Raw genomic sequence first — 14,983 nt, forward strand, 5'->3', positions numbered from 1 at the left:
CAATTCTAGAGTGACAGACTCTTCCACAGGTGCTGCAGATAAAATTGGTTGTCAGGGCTGTTACACAGTTGGCTCTCCCCTTGCGCTTCTGTCTTTTTTCCTGCCAACAGCTAAGTCTCTTCGACTCGCCACTCTTTAGCCCCGGCTTTATGGCTGCCCGCCAGCTCTGGCGAATGCTGGCAACTGACTCCCACGACTTGTGATCAATGTCACAGGACTTCATGTCACATTTGCAGACGTCTTTAAAGCGGAGACATGGACGGCCGGTGGGTCTGATACCAGTGACGAGCTCGCTGTACAATGTGTCTTTGGGGATCCTGCCATCTTCCATGCGGCTCACATGGCCAAGCCATCTCAAGCGCCGCTGGCTCAGTAGGGTGTATAAGCTGGGGATGTTGGCCGCCTCGAGGACTTCTGTGTTGGAGATACGGTCCTGCCACCTGATGCCAAGGATTCTCCAGAGGCAGCGAAGCTGGAATGAATTGAGACGTCGCTCTTGGCTGACATACATTGTCCAGGCCTCGCTGCCGTAGAGCAAGGTACTGAGGACACAGGCTTGATACACTCGGACTTTTGTGTTCCATGTCAGTGCGCCATTTTCCCACAGTCTGGCCATAGCAGCGGATGCCTTTCCCATACGCTTATTGATTTCTGCATCGAGAGACAGGTTACTGGTGATAGTTGAGCCAAGGTAGGTGAACCCTTGAACCACTTCCAGAGCGTGGTCGTTGATATTGATGGATGGAGCATTTCTGACGTCTTGTCCCATGATGTTCGTTTTCTTGAGGCTGATGATTAGGCCAAATTCATTGCAGGCAGCCGCAAACCTGTCAATGAGTCTCTGCAGACACTCTTCTGTGTGGGATGTTAATGCAGCATCGTCAACAAAGAGGAGTTCCCTGATGAGGACCTTCCGTACTTTGGTCTTCGCTCGAAGACGGGCAAGGTTGAATAACCTGATCTTGTGTGGAGGAAAATTCCTTCTTCTGAAGACTTGAACACATGTGAGAGCAGCAGGGAGAAGAAAATCCCAAAAAGTGTGGGTGCGAGAATACAGCCCTGTTTCACACCACTCAGGATAGGAACGGGGTCTGATGAGGCTGAATTGTGCCTTTCATATTGTCATCGAATGAGGTGATGATACTTAGTAGCTTTGATGGACATCCGATCTTTGCTAGTAGTTTGAAGTGACCACGTTTGCTGATGAGGTGAAAGGCTTTGGTGAGATCAATGAAAGCAACATAGAGGGGCATCTGTTGTTCGCGGCATTTCTCCTGTAGCTGGCGAAGGGAGAACAACATGTCAATGGTGGATCTCTCTGCTCGAAAGCCACACTGTGCCTCAGGGTAGACACACTCAGCCAGCTTCTGGAACCTGTTTAAAACGACTCGAGTGAAGACTTTCCCCACTATGCTGAGCAGGGAGATTCCACGGTAGATGTTGCAGTCACCGCGGTCACCCTTGTTCTTATAGAGGGTGATGATATTGGCATCGCGCATGTCCTGTGGTACTGCTCCCTCATCCCAGCACAGGCAAAGCAGTTCATGGAGTGCTGAGAGTATAGCAGGCTTGGCACTCTTGATTATTTCAGGGGTAATGCCGTCCTTCCCAGGGGTTTTCTCTAGATATTTATGATTGCAGCAGCTCACAATGTACTTCCGCCCGAACTTTAGCATCACAGTGAAGCTGTGTCTGCCTCACTGCAACATTAAAGAAAAAGAGAGATTTTCATTTATATAGCACCTTTCACAATCTCAGGACGTTCCAAAGCCTTTCTTGGCCAATTAAGTACTTTTAAAGTGTAGTCACTGTTGTAATGTAGGAAACATGGCAGCCAATTTGTGCACAGCAAGATCCCACTGCAATGTGATAATGATCAGATAATCTGCTTTTTCGTGATGTTCACTGAGGGATAAATATTTGCCAGGACACCGGGGAAAACTCCCCTGCTCTTCTTCAAACAGAGCCATGGGATCTTTGACGTACACCCATGAGAGTAGGCATGGCCTCGGTTCAACATCTCATCCGAAAGACGGCACCTCCGACAACGCAGCACTTCCCTCAGCACTGCACTGGAATGTCAGGCGAGATTTTGTGCCCAAGTCCCTGGTGTGGGATTCAAACACACAACCCTCTGGAAAGGGGAACAAGTGAAATGCTGCGATATGGTAATACCATCATGGCCTGAGCAAGACTGTAGTTTGGTGCTATGGCCAATAGACTGAGACTACCCCCAACCGACTTCTTATAGAATCCTCACATCTAACACAAAGAGGAGATGAGGAAGACAATTTTGACAATTATACTTTATGAGACTGATGCAAAACCAAGTTGAAGTCAATCTTTCATTTACTGTAACCTTATTTCTAAGCGATACGATGCCCTAAATTGAGTTGTCACAATATTATCTGCAGACACTATTGATTTTGTTCCACAGTCAGAGCCTTTTTGATTTCTGAAAAACAATCTTGAAACAAATACATTGAATGGTTTCTATTCAGAGCAGCACATCGATTGCCAATCTGTCCTTTCATCAGCACTCTTTGCGAACGGACGTTAAATTGCCTTGAAAGAAATTATCTGAAATGCTCTGCTCATTCTTTTGAATGTTGCATGAAAAGTCATATTCAGAAGGCCCGAGAGCCAACAAAAGAAGATAAAAGGATCCTGGAATAATGGTGCTCAAGAATGGAGGGATCGGAAACACTCCCGTAAGACATTCTGTTTCTTTCAATCAATAAACCAGACAAAAAAGCAAAGGGAGACTTGGAGCAAAGTAATCCCAACTCAATAAATCATGCATGATGTCAAGTAGAATTCACAGTCAAACATGGAGCTTTGTGCATCATATGTGAAAATCATGGTCATATTGGGAATTCGGTATATCGAGTGCGTGGACCTCTGTATATCGAGTGTGGAGTTCTGTATATCAAGTGCGTGGAGCTCTGTATATCGAGTGTGGAGCTCCGTATATCGAGTGTGGAGTTCTGTATATCGAATGCGTGGAGCTCTGTATATCGAGTGTGGAGCTCTGTATATCGAGTGCGTGAAGCTCTGCATATCGAGCGTGGAGTTCCGTATATCGAGCGTGGAGCTCTGTATATCGAGTGTGGAGTTCCGTATATCGAGCGTGGAGCTCTGTATATCGAGTGTGGAGTTCTGTATATCAAGTGTGTGGAGCTCTGTATATCGAGTGTGGAGCTCCGTATATCGAGTGTGGAGTTCTGTATAACAAGTGTGTGGAGCTCCGTATATTGAGCGTGGAGCTCTGTATAACGAGCGTGGAGTTCTGTATATCGAGTGTGGAGCTCTGTATATCGAGTACGTGGAGCTCTGTATATCGAGTGTGGAGCTCCATATATCGAGTGTGGAGCTCTGTATATCAAGTGCGTGGAGCTCTGTATATCGAGCATGGAGTTCTGTATATTGAGTGCGTGGAGCTCTGTATAGCGAGCGTGGAGCTCTGTATATCGAGTACGTGGAGCTCTGTATATCGAGTGTGGAGCTCCATATATCGAGCGTGGCGCTCTGTATATTGAGTGTGGAGTTCTGTATATCGAGTGTGGAGTTCTGTATATCGAGTGTGTGGAGCTCTGTATATCGGGTGCATGGAGTTCTGTATATTGAGTGCGTGGAGCTCTGTATATCGAGTGCGTGGAGCTCTGTATATCGAGTGCGGAGCTCCATATATCGAGTGTGGAGCTCTGTATATCAAGTGCGTGGAGTTCTGTATATCGAGTGTGGAGTTCCGTATATCGAGCATGGAGCTCTGTATATTGAGTGCGTGGAGCTCTGTATATCGAGTGTGGAGTTCCGTATGTCGAGCGTGTAGCTCTGTATATCGAGTGCGTGGAGCTCTGTATATCGAGCGTGGAGCTCCGTATATTGAGCGTGGAGCTCTGTATAACGAGCGTGGAGTTCTGTATATCGAGTGTGGAGCTCTGTATATCGAGCATGGAGTTCTGTATATTGAGTGCGTGGAGCTCTGTATAGCGAGCGTGGAGCTCTGTATATCGAGTACGTGGAGCTCTGTATATCGAGTGTGGAGCTCCATATATCGAGCGTGGCGCTCTGTATATTGAGTGTGGAGTTCTGTATATCGAGTGTGGAGTTCTGTATATCGAGTGTGTGGAGCTCTGTATATCGGGTGCATGGAGTTCTGTATATTGAGTGCGTGGAGCTCTGTATATCGAGTGCGTGGAGCTCTGTATATCGAGTGCGGAGCTCCATATATCGAGTGTGGAGCTCTGTATATCAAGTGCGTGGAGTTCTGTATATCGAGTGCGTGGAGCTCCGTATATCGAGTGCGTGGAGCTCTGTATATCGAGTGCGTGGAGCTCTGCATATCGAGTGTCGAGTTCTGTATATCGAGTGCGTGGAGCTCTGTATATCGAGTGCTTGGAGCTCTGTATATCGAGTGTGGAGTTCCGTATATCGAGCATGGAGCTCTGTATATTGAGTGCGTGGAGCTCTGTATATCGAGTGTGGAGTTCCGTATGTCGAGCGTGTAGCTCTGTATATCGAGTGCGTGGAGCTCTGTATATCGAGCGTGGAGCTCCGTATATTGAGCGTGGAGCTCTGTATAACGAGCGTGGAGTTCTGTATATCGAGTGTGGAGCTCTGTATATCGAGCATGGAGTTCTGTATATTGAGTGCGTGGAGCTCTGTATAGCGAGCGTGGAGCTCTGTATATCGAGTACGTGGAGCTCTGTATATCGAGTGTGGAGCTCCATATATCGAGCGTGGCGCTCTGTATATTGAGTGTGGAGTTCTATATATCGAGTGTGGAGTTCTGTATATCGAGTGTGTGGAGCTCTGTATATCGGGTGCATGGAGCTCTGTATATCGAGTGCGTGGAGCTCTGTATATCGAGTGTGGAGTTCCGTATATCGAGCGTGGAGTTCTGTATATCGAGTGCGTGAAGCTCTGCATATCGAGCGTGGAGTTCCGTATATCGAGCGTGGAGTTCTGTATATCGAGTGCGTGGAGTTCCGTATATCGAGTGTGGAGCTCTGTATATCAAGTGTGCGGAGCTCCGTATATCGATTGTGGAGCTCCGTATATCGAGGGTGGAGCTCTGTATAACGAGCGTGGAGCTCTGTATATCGAGTGTGGAGTTCTGTATAACAAGTGTGTGGAGCTCCGTATATTGAGCGTGGAGCTCTGTATATCGAGTGCGTGGAGCTCTGTATAGCGAGCGTGGAGCTCTGTATATCGAGTGTGGAGTTCTGTATATCGAGTGCGCGGAGCTCTGTATATCGAGCATGGAGTTCTGTGTATTGAGTGCGTGGAGCTCTGTATAGCGAGCGTGGAGCTCTGTATATCGAGTGCGTGGAGCTCTGTATATCGAGTGTGGAGCTCCATATATCGAGCATGGCGCTCTGTATATTGAGTGTGGAGTTCTGTATATCGAGTGCGTGGAGCTCTGTATATCGAGTGTGGAGTTCTGTATATCGAGCGTATGGAGCTCTGTATATCGAGTGCGTGGAGCTCTGTATATCGAGTGCGTGGAGCTCTGTATATCGAGCGTGGAGCTCTGTATATCGAGTGCGTGGAGCTCTGTATATCGAGTGTGGAGCTCCATATATCGAGTGTGGAGCTCTGTATATCGAGTGTGGAGCTCTGTATATCGAGTGTGGAGTTCTGTATATCGAGTGTGGAGTTCTGTATATCGAGCGTATGGAGCTCTGTATATCGAGTGCCTGGAGCTCTGTATATCGAGTGTGGAGTTCTGTATATCGAGTGCGTGGAGCTCTGTATATCGAGTGTGGAGTTCTGTATATCGAGTGCGTGGAGCTCTGTATATCGAGTGTGGAACTCTGTATATCGAGTGTGGAACTCTGTATATCGAGTGCCTGGAGCTCTGTATATCGAGTGTGGAGTTCTGTATATCGAGTGCGTGGAGCTCTGTATATCGAGTGCGTGGAGCTCTGTATATCGAGTGCGTGGAGCTCTGTATATCGAGCGTGGAGCTCTGTATATCGAGTGTGGAACTCTGTATATCGAGTGCCTGGAGCTCTGTATATCGAGTGCGGAGTTCTGTATATCGAGTGCGTGGAGTTCTGTATATCGAGCGCGTGGAGCTCTGTATATCGAGTGCGTGGAGCTCTGTATATCGAGTGCGTGGAGCTCTGTATATCGAGTGTGGAGTTCTGTATATCGAGTGCGTGGAGCTCTGTATATCGAGTGTGGAGTTCTGTATATCAAGTGCGTGGAGTTCTGTATATCAAGTGCTTAGAGCTCTGTATATCGAGTGTGTGGAGCTCTGTATATTGAGTGTGGAGTTCTGTATATCGAGTGCGTGGAGCTCTGTATATCGAGTGTGGAGTTCCGTATATCGAGTGTGGAGTTCCGTATATCGAGTGCGTGGAGCTCTGTATATTGAGTGTGGAGTTCTGTATATCGAGTGCGTGGAGCTCTGTATATCGAGTGTGGAGTTCCGAATATCGAGTGTGGAGCTCTGTATATCGAGTGTGGAGTTCCGTATATCGAGTGCGTGGAGCTCTGTATATCGAGTGTGGAGTTCTGTATATCAAGTGCGTGGAGTTCTGTATATCGAGTGCGTGGAGCTCTGTATATCGAGAGTGGAGCTCTGTATATCGAGCGTGGAGCTCTGTATATCGAGTGTGGAGTTCCGTATATCGAGTGTGGAGCTCTGTATATCGAGTGAGAAGTTCCGTATATCGAGTGTGGAGTTCTGTATATCGAGTGCGTGGAGTTCTGTATATCAAATGCTTGGAGCTCTGTATATCGAGTGTGTGGAGCTCTGTATATCGAGTGTGTGGAGCTCTGTATATCGAGCATGGAGTTCTGTATATTGAGTGCGTGGAGCTCTGTATAGCGAGCGTGGAGCTCTGTATATCGAGTACGTGGAGCTCTGTATATCGAGTGTGGAGCTCCATATATCGAGCGTGGCGCTCTGTATATTGAGTGTGGAGTTCTGTATATCGAGTGTGGAGTTCTGTATATCGAGTGTGTGGAGCTCTGTATATCGGGTGCATGGAGCTCTGTATATTGAGTGCGTGGAGCTCTGTATATCGAGCGTGGAGCTCTGTATATCGAGTGCGTGGAGCTCCGTATATCGAGTGCGGAGCTCCATATATCGAGTGTGGAGCTCTGTATATCGAGTGCGTGGAGTTCTGTATATCGAGTGCGTGGAGCTCCGTATATCGAGTGCGTGGAGCTCCGTATATCGAGTGCGTGGAGCTCTGCATATCGAGTGTCGAGTTCTGTATATCGAGTGCGTGGAGCTCTGTATATCGAGTGCTTGGAGCTCTGTATATCGAGTGTGGAGTTCCGTATATCGAGCATGGAGCTCTGTATATTGAGTGCGTGGAGCTCTGTATATCGAGTGTGGAGTTCCGTATGTCGAGCGTGTAGCTCTGTATATCGAGTGCGTGGAGCTCTGTATATCGAGCGTGGAGCTCCGTATATTGAGCGTGGAGCTCTGTATAACGAGCGTGGAGTTCTGTATATCGAGTGTGGAGCTCTGTATATCGAGCATGGAGTTCTGTATATTGAGTGCGTGGAGCTCTGTATAGCGAGCGTGGAGCTCTGTATATCGAGTACGTGGAGCTCTGTATATCGAGTGTGGAGCTCCATATATCGAGCGTGGCGCTCTGTATATTGAGTGTGGAGTTCTGTATATCGAGTGTGGAGTTCTGTATATCGAGTGTGTGGAGCTCTGTATATCGGGTGCATGGAGCTCTGTATATCGAGTGCGTGGAGCTCTGTATATCGAGCGTGGAGCTCTGTATATCGAGTGCGTGGAGCTCTGTATATCGAGCGTGGAGCTCTGTATATCGAGTGCGTGGAGCTCTGTATATCGAGTGTGGAGCTCCATATATCGAGTGTGGAGCTCTGTATATCGAGTGCGTGGAGTTCTGTATATCGAGTGCGTGGAGCTCCGTATATCGAGTGCGTGGAGCTCTGTATATCGAGTGCGTGGAGCTCTGTATATCGAGTGTCGAGTTCTGTATATCGAGTGCGTGGAGCTCTGTATATCGAGTGCTTGGAGCTCTGTATATCGAGTGTGGAGTTCCGTATTCGAGCATGGAGCTCTGTATATTGAGTGCGTGGAGCTCTGTATATCGAGTGTGGAGTTCCGTATGTCGAGCGTGTAGCTCTGTATATCGAGTGCGTGGAGCTCTGTATATCGAGTGTGGAGTTCTGTATATCGAGTGTGGAGTTCCGTATATCGAGCGTGGAGTTCTGTATATCGAGTGCGTGAAGCTCTGCATATCGAGCGTGGAGTTCCGTATATCGAGCGTGGAGTTCTGTATATCGAGTGCGTGGAGTTCCGTATATCGAGTGTGGAGCTCTGTATATCAAGTGTGTGGAGCTCCGTATATCGATTGTGGAGCTCCGTATATCGAGGGTGGAGCTCTGTATAACGAGCGTGGAGCTCTGTATATCGAGTGTGGAGTTCTGTATAACAAGTGTGTGGAGCTCCGTATATTGAGCGTGGAGCTCTGTATATCGAGTGCGTGGAGCTCTGTATAGCGAGCGTGGAGCTCTGTATATCGAGTGTGGAGTTCTGTATATCGAGTGCGCGGAGCTCTGTATATCGAGCATGGAGTTCTGTGTATTGAGTGCGTGGAGCTCTGTATAGCGAGCGTGGAGCTCTGTATATCGAGTGCGTGGAGCTCTGTATATCGAGTGTGGAGCTCCATATATCGAGCATGGCGCTCTGTATATTGAGTGTGGAGTTCTGTATATCGAGTGCGTGGAGCTCTGTATATCGAGTGTGGAGTTCTGTATATCGAGCGTATGGAGCTCTGTATATCGAGTGCGTGGAGCTCTGTATATCGAGTGCGTGGAGCTCTGTATATCGAGCGTGGAGCTCTGTATATCGAGTGCGTGGAGCTCTGTATATCGAGTGTGGAGCTCCATATATCGAGTGTGGAGCTCTGTATATCGAGTGTGGAGTTCTGTATATCGAGTGTGGAACTCTGTATATCGAGTGCCTGGAGCTCTGTATATCGAGTGTGGAGTTCTGTATATCGAGTGCGTGGAGCTCTGTATATCGAGTGTGGAGTTCTGTATATCGAGTGCGTGGAGCTCTGTATATCGAGTGTGGAACTCTGTATATCGAGTGTGGAACTCTGTATATCGAGTGCCTGGAGCTCTGTATATCGAGTGTGGAGTTCTGTATATCGAGTGCGTGGAGCTCTGTATATCGAGTGCGTGGAGCTCTGTATATCGAGCGTGGAGCTCTGTATATCGAGTGTGGAACTCTGTATATCGAGTGCCTGGAGCTCTGTATATCGAGTGCGGAGTTCTGTATATCGAGTGCGTGGAGTTCTGTATATCGAGCGCGTGGAGCTCTGTATATCGAGTGCGTGGAGCTCTGTATATCGAGTGCGTGGAGCTCTGTATATCGAGTGTGGAGTTCTGTATATCGAGTGCGTGGAGCTCTGTATATCGAGTGTGGAGTTCTGTATATCAAGTGCGTGGAGTTCTGTATATCAAGTGCTTAGAGCTCTGTATATCGAGTGTGTGGAGCTCTGTATATTGAGTGTGGAGTTCTGTATATCGAGTGCGTGGAGCTCTGTATATCGAGTGTGGAGTTCCGTATATCGAGTGTGGAGTTCTGTATATCGAGTGCGTGGAGCTCTGTATATTGAGTGTGGAGTTCTGTATATCGAGTGCGTGGAGCTCTGTATATCGAGTGTGGAGTTCCGAATATCGAGTGTGGAGCTCTGTATATCGAGTGTGGAGTTCCGTATATCGAGTGCGTGGAGCTCTGTATATCGAGTGTGGAGTTCTGTATATCAAGTGCGTGGAGTTCTGTATATCGAGTGCGTGGAGCTCTGTATATCGAGAGTGGAGCTCTGTATATCGAGAGTGGAGCTCTGTATATCGAGCGTGGAGCTCTGTATATCGAGCGTGGAGCTCTGTATATCGAGTGTGGAGTTCCGTATATCGAGTGTGGAGCTCTGTATATCGAGTGAGAAGTTCCGTATATCGAGTGTGGAGTTCTGTATATCGAGTGCGTGGAGTTCTGTATATCGAGTGCTTGGAGCTCTGTATATCGAGTCCGTGGAGTTCTGTATATCAAGTGCTTGGAGCTCTGTATATCGAGTGTGTGGAGCTCTGTATATCGAGTGTGTGGAGCTCTGTATATCGAGTGTGTGGAGCTCTGTATATCGAGTGTGGAGTTTTGTATATCGAGTGTGGAGTTCTGTATATCGAGTGCGTGGAGCTCTGTATATCGAGCGTGGAGCTCTGTATATCGAGCGTGGAGTTCCGTATATCGAGTGTGGAGCTCTGTATATCGAGTGCGTGGAGCTCTGTATATCGAGTGTGGAACTCCATATATAGAGTGCGTGGAGCTCCGTATATCGAACGTAGAGCTCTGTATATCGAGCATAGAGCTCCATATATAGAGTGCGTGGAGCTCCGTATAGGAGCGTGGGGCTCTGTATATCGAGCGCATGGAACTCTCAGAGATGTTGACAGCTATTGCATGACCACCTGCTGGGACCTGGAATGAACTTTGGAACAGGTGAAAACTCAACAAGTTGGACTAGGAACAAAAAACTGTAGGCCATTCAACCCCTCTGCCCTGCTTCATTATTCAATTAGATCATGGATAATCTGTCCCACAATTTCATTTCCTCACCTTTGCTCCATATCCCTTGATTCCCTTACCAAAAAAAAAATCTCCTGATCCTCAATCTTGAAAGTTCCAATTGGCCAGGCATCCACAGCCTTTTGGGAAGAACAGTCCAGATTTTTTTGTGTGTGAAAAAGCGATTCCTGATTTCACCCCTGGACCGTCACAAATATCCTGGCTGCGAGGTTTGCTAGCGTCACTCGGGAGGGTTTAAACTAGTGTGGCAGGGGGGTGAGAACCAGAGCAGTAGGACAGCAAGTGAAATAAATGAGGGGGAACTAGTAAATAAGGCCAGTAAGACTAAGAGGAAGAGCAGGCAGGGAGATGTTGTTGAGCACAGCGGGACTGGTGGTCTGAAGTGCATTTGTTTCAATGCGAGAAGTATAACAGGTAAGGCAGATGAACTTAGAGCTTGGATTAGTACTTGGAACTATGATGTTGTTGCTATTACAGAGACTTGGTTGAGGGAAGGACAGGATTGGCAGCTAAATGTTCCAGGATTTAGAAGCTTCAGGCGGGATAGAGGGGGATGTAAAAGGGGTGGGGGAGTTGCAAAACTTGTTAAGGAGAATATCTCAGCTGTACTGCGGGAGGACACCTCGGAGGGGTCGTGCAGCAAGGCAATGTGGGTGGAGCTCAGGAATAGGAAGGGTGCAGTCACGATGTTGGGGGTTTACTACAGGCCTCCCAACAGCCAACGGGAAGTAGAGGAGCAGATATGTAGACAGATTTTGGAAAGATGTAAAGGTAACAGGGTTGTAGTGGTGGGTGATTTTAACTTCCCCAATATTGACTGGGACTCACTTAGTGCTAGGGGCTTAGATGGGACAGAATTTGTGAGGAGCATCCAGGAGGGCTTCTTGAAACAATACGTAGATAGTCCAACTAGGGATGGGGCCGTACTAGACCTGGTATTGGGGAATGAGCCCGGCCAGGTGGTCGAAGTTTCAGTAGGGGAGCATTTCAGGAACAGTGACCATAATTCCATAAGTTTTAAGATACTTGTGGATAAGGATAAGAGTAGTCCTCGGGTGAAGGTGCTAAATTGGGGGAAGGCTAATTATAACAATATTAGGCAGGAACTGAAGAATTTAGATTGGGGGCGGCTGTTTGAGGGTAAATCAACATCTGACATGTGGGAGTCTTTCAAACGTCAGTTGATTAGAATCCAGGACCAGCATCTTCCTGTGAGGAAGAAGGATAAGTTTGGCAAGTTTCGGGAACCTTGGATAACGCGGGATATTGTGAGCCTAGTCAAAAAGAAAAAGGAAGCATTCGTAAGGGCTGAAAGGATAGGAACAGACGAATCCCTTGAGGAATATAAAGACAGTAGGAAGGAACTTAAGCAAGGAGTCAGGAGGGCTAAAAGGGGTCATGAAAAGTCATTGGCAAACAGGATTAAGGAAAATCCCAAGGCTTTTTATACGTATGTAAACAGCAAGAGGGTAACTAGGGAAAGGGTTGGCCCACTCAAGGACAGAGAAGGGAATCTATGTGTGGAGCCAGAGGAAATGGGCGAGGTACTAAATGAGTACTTTGCATCAGTATTCACCAAAGAGAAGGACTTGGTGGATGATGAGCCCAGGGAAGGGAGTGTAGATAGTCTCAGTCATCTCATTATCAAAAAGGAGGAGGTGTTGGGTGTCTTGCAAAGCATTAAGGTAGATAAGTCCCCAGGGCCTGATGGGATCTATCCCAGAATACTGAGGGAGGCAAGGGAAGAAATTGCTGGGGCCTTGACAGAAATCTTTGCATCCTCATTGGCTACAGGTGAGGTCCCAGAGGACTGGAGAATAGCCAATGTTGTTCCTTTGTTTAAGAAGGGTAGCAAGGATAATCCAGGAAATTATAGGCCGGTGAGCCTTACGTCAGTGGTAGGGAAACTATTAGAGAGGATTCTTCGGGACAGGATTTACTCCCATTTGGAAACAAACGAATTTATTAGCGAGAGACAGCATGGTTTTGTGAAGGGGAGGTCGTGTCTCACTAATTTGATTGTCACTTCCTCAAAAAACTCAAAGATGATTGATGAAGGAAGGGCAGTGGATGTTGTCTATATGGACTTCAGTAAAGCCTTTGACAATGTCCCTCATGGCAGACTGGTACAAAAGGTGAAGTCACACGGGATCAGAGGTGAGCTGGCAAGATGGATACAGAACTGGCTCAGTCATAGAAGACACAGGGTAGCAGTGGAAGGGTGCTTTTCTGAATGGAGGGATGTGACTAGTGGTGTTCCGCAGGGATCTGTGCTGGGACCTTTGCTCTTTGTAGTATATATAAATGATTTGGAGGAAAATGTAGCTGGTCTGATTAGTAAGTTTGCGGGCAACACAAAGGTTGGTGGAATTGCGGATAATGATGAGGATTGTCTGAAGATACAGCAGGATATAGATCGGTTGGAGACTTGGGCGGAGAAATGGCAGATGGAGTTTAATCCGGACAAATGTGAGGTAATGCATTTTGGAAGGTCTAATGCAGGTGGGAAGTAGACAGTAAATGGCAGAACCCTTAGGAGTATTGACAGGCAGAGAGATCTGGGCGTACAGGTCCACAGGTCACTGAAAGTGGCAACGCAGGTGGATAAGGTAGTCAAGGAGGCCTACGGCATGCTTGCCTTCATCGGTCGGGGCATAGAGTATAAAAATTGGCAAGTCATGCTGCAGCTGTACAGAACTTTAGTTAGGCCACACTTAGAATATAGCGTTCAATTCTGATCGCCACACTATCAGAAGGACGTGGAGGCTTTGGAGAGGGTACAGAAGAGGTTTACGAGGATGTTGCCTGGTCTGGAGGGCATTAGCTATGAGGAGAGGTTGGATAAACTCGGATTGTTTTCACTGGAACGACGGAGGTGGAGGGGTGACATGATAGAGGTTTACAAAGTTATGAGCGGCATGGACAGAGTGGATAGTCAGAAGCTTTTTCCCAGGGTGGAAGAGTCAGTTACTAGGGGACATAGGTTTAAGGTGAGAGGGGCAAAGTTTAGAGGGGATGTGCGAGGCAAGTTCTTTACACAGAGGGTGGTGAGTGCCTGGAACTTGCTGCCGGGGGAGGTGGTGGAAGCAGGTACTATAGCAATGTTTAAGAGGCATCTTGACAAATACATGAATAGGATGGGAATAGAGGGATACGGGCCCCGGAAGTGCAGAAGGTTTTAGTTTAGGCAGGCATCAAGATCGGCGCAGGCTTGGAGGGCCGAATGGCCTGTTCCTGTGCTGTACTGTTCTTTGTTCTAAATGGTCCGGCTGTAATTTTAAGATTACCTCTCCCCTCGTTCATGATTTCCCCACCAGAGGAAATAGTTTCTCTGTATCTTCCTCATTGAATCCATTTAACATTTTAAACACCTCAATCAGATCACCCCTCAACCTTTTATACTCAAGGGAAGGCAGGCCCAGTTGCTGCCACCTACCTCACACTAGCAGTATAACTACAGTCTATGTTACCACTCGAACATGGCCTGTTCTCAGATCACTGTGTGCAACTGACACCGGAATTTATAATAAATGTGCATTGATAACTTCCCTGTCAGAAAAGCAAAAATCTTTACTTCTAAAGTTTGATAAACTGATTGATAATTGGCTTTTAAATACACCAGATGCTTTCTTTCCTTTCTCTGATCCAGTTTGATGTTGCCATCAATGTGAAATGACCTTTTTAAAATTTATTTTGCTGCTCCCTAAACACGTTATTACAGCTGTTGTGTTGCTGGCCTCTTAACTGTGCAATTGAGCATTGTCCACCTGCTAGCACTAAGTCTTAATAAAAGCTCAGGACACGTCAAAGGCAATGGCTTGTGACTAACAATCTGAAATGTCTAGCCACTCGGAGCCCCCCTGCATGCTCTAGGTGACAGGTTGAAGCTGACAGGCTGAGATTAAGGCCATGCAGGAGGGTGATTTTTTTCCCACTGATTGCCATCAAAGCCTAATTTATCGGTGGCTGAAGGAGAAACAACAGTAATAAACACACGATCGGCCCATGTGACCCATCTTACGCCACTGAATTCCCCATTAGAGCATCAAGATGCTTCTTAAATGAGTCCAGTGTGCTGGGCTCAACAACACATGCTGGCAGCTCTGCCACAGTTATCAGCTGGGTCTCAGTGGGCAGCATTCTTGCCTCTGTCGCAAAAGGTTGTAAATTCAAGACCCACCCTAGACTCTTGAGCACAAAATCTAGGCTGACATGCCCAGTGCAGTGCCGAGGGAGTGCTGTACTATCAGAAGTGCTGTCTTTCAGATGGAGACATTCAATCAAGGCCCATCTGCCCTCTTCGGTGGATGTAAAAGATCCCATTGTAATTTTCAAAAAACAGCAGGGGAGTTCTCCCTGATGTCATGGCAAAAATTTAACCTTCAGCCA

At 47.4% G+C, this 14,983-nt stretch overlaps 1 protein-coding gene across 6 annotated transcripts in view; it reads right to left on the reverse strand.

The window, feature by feature from the left end:
* ccdc33 (coiled-coil domain containing 33) overlaps window positions 1-14,983 on the reverse strand; it is a 304,008-nt gene that overhangs the window by 220,919 nt on the left and 68,106 nt on the right. The window lies entirely within an intron of this gene.

The sequence above is a fragment of the Heterodontus francisci genome, chromosome 35 (assembly GCF_036365525.1).
Source record: "Heterodontus francisci isolate sHetFra1 chromosome 35, sHetFra1.hap1, whole genome shotgun sequence".
NCBI lineage: Eukaryota > Metazoa > Chordata > Chondrichthyes > Heterodontiformes > Heterodontidae > Heterodontus > Heterodontus francisci.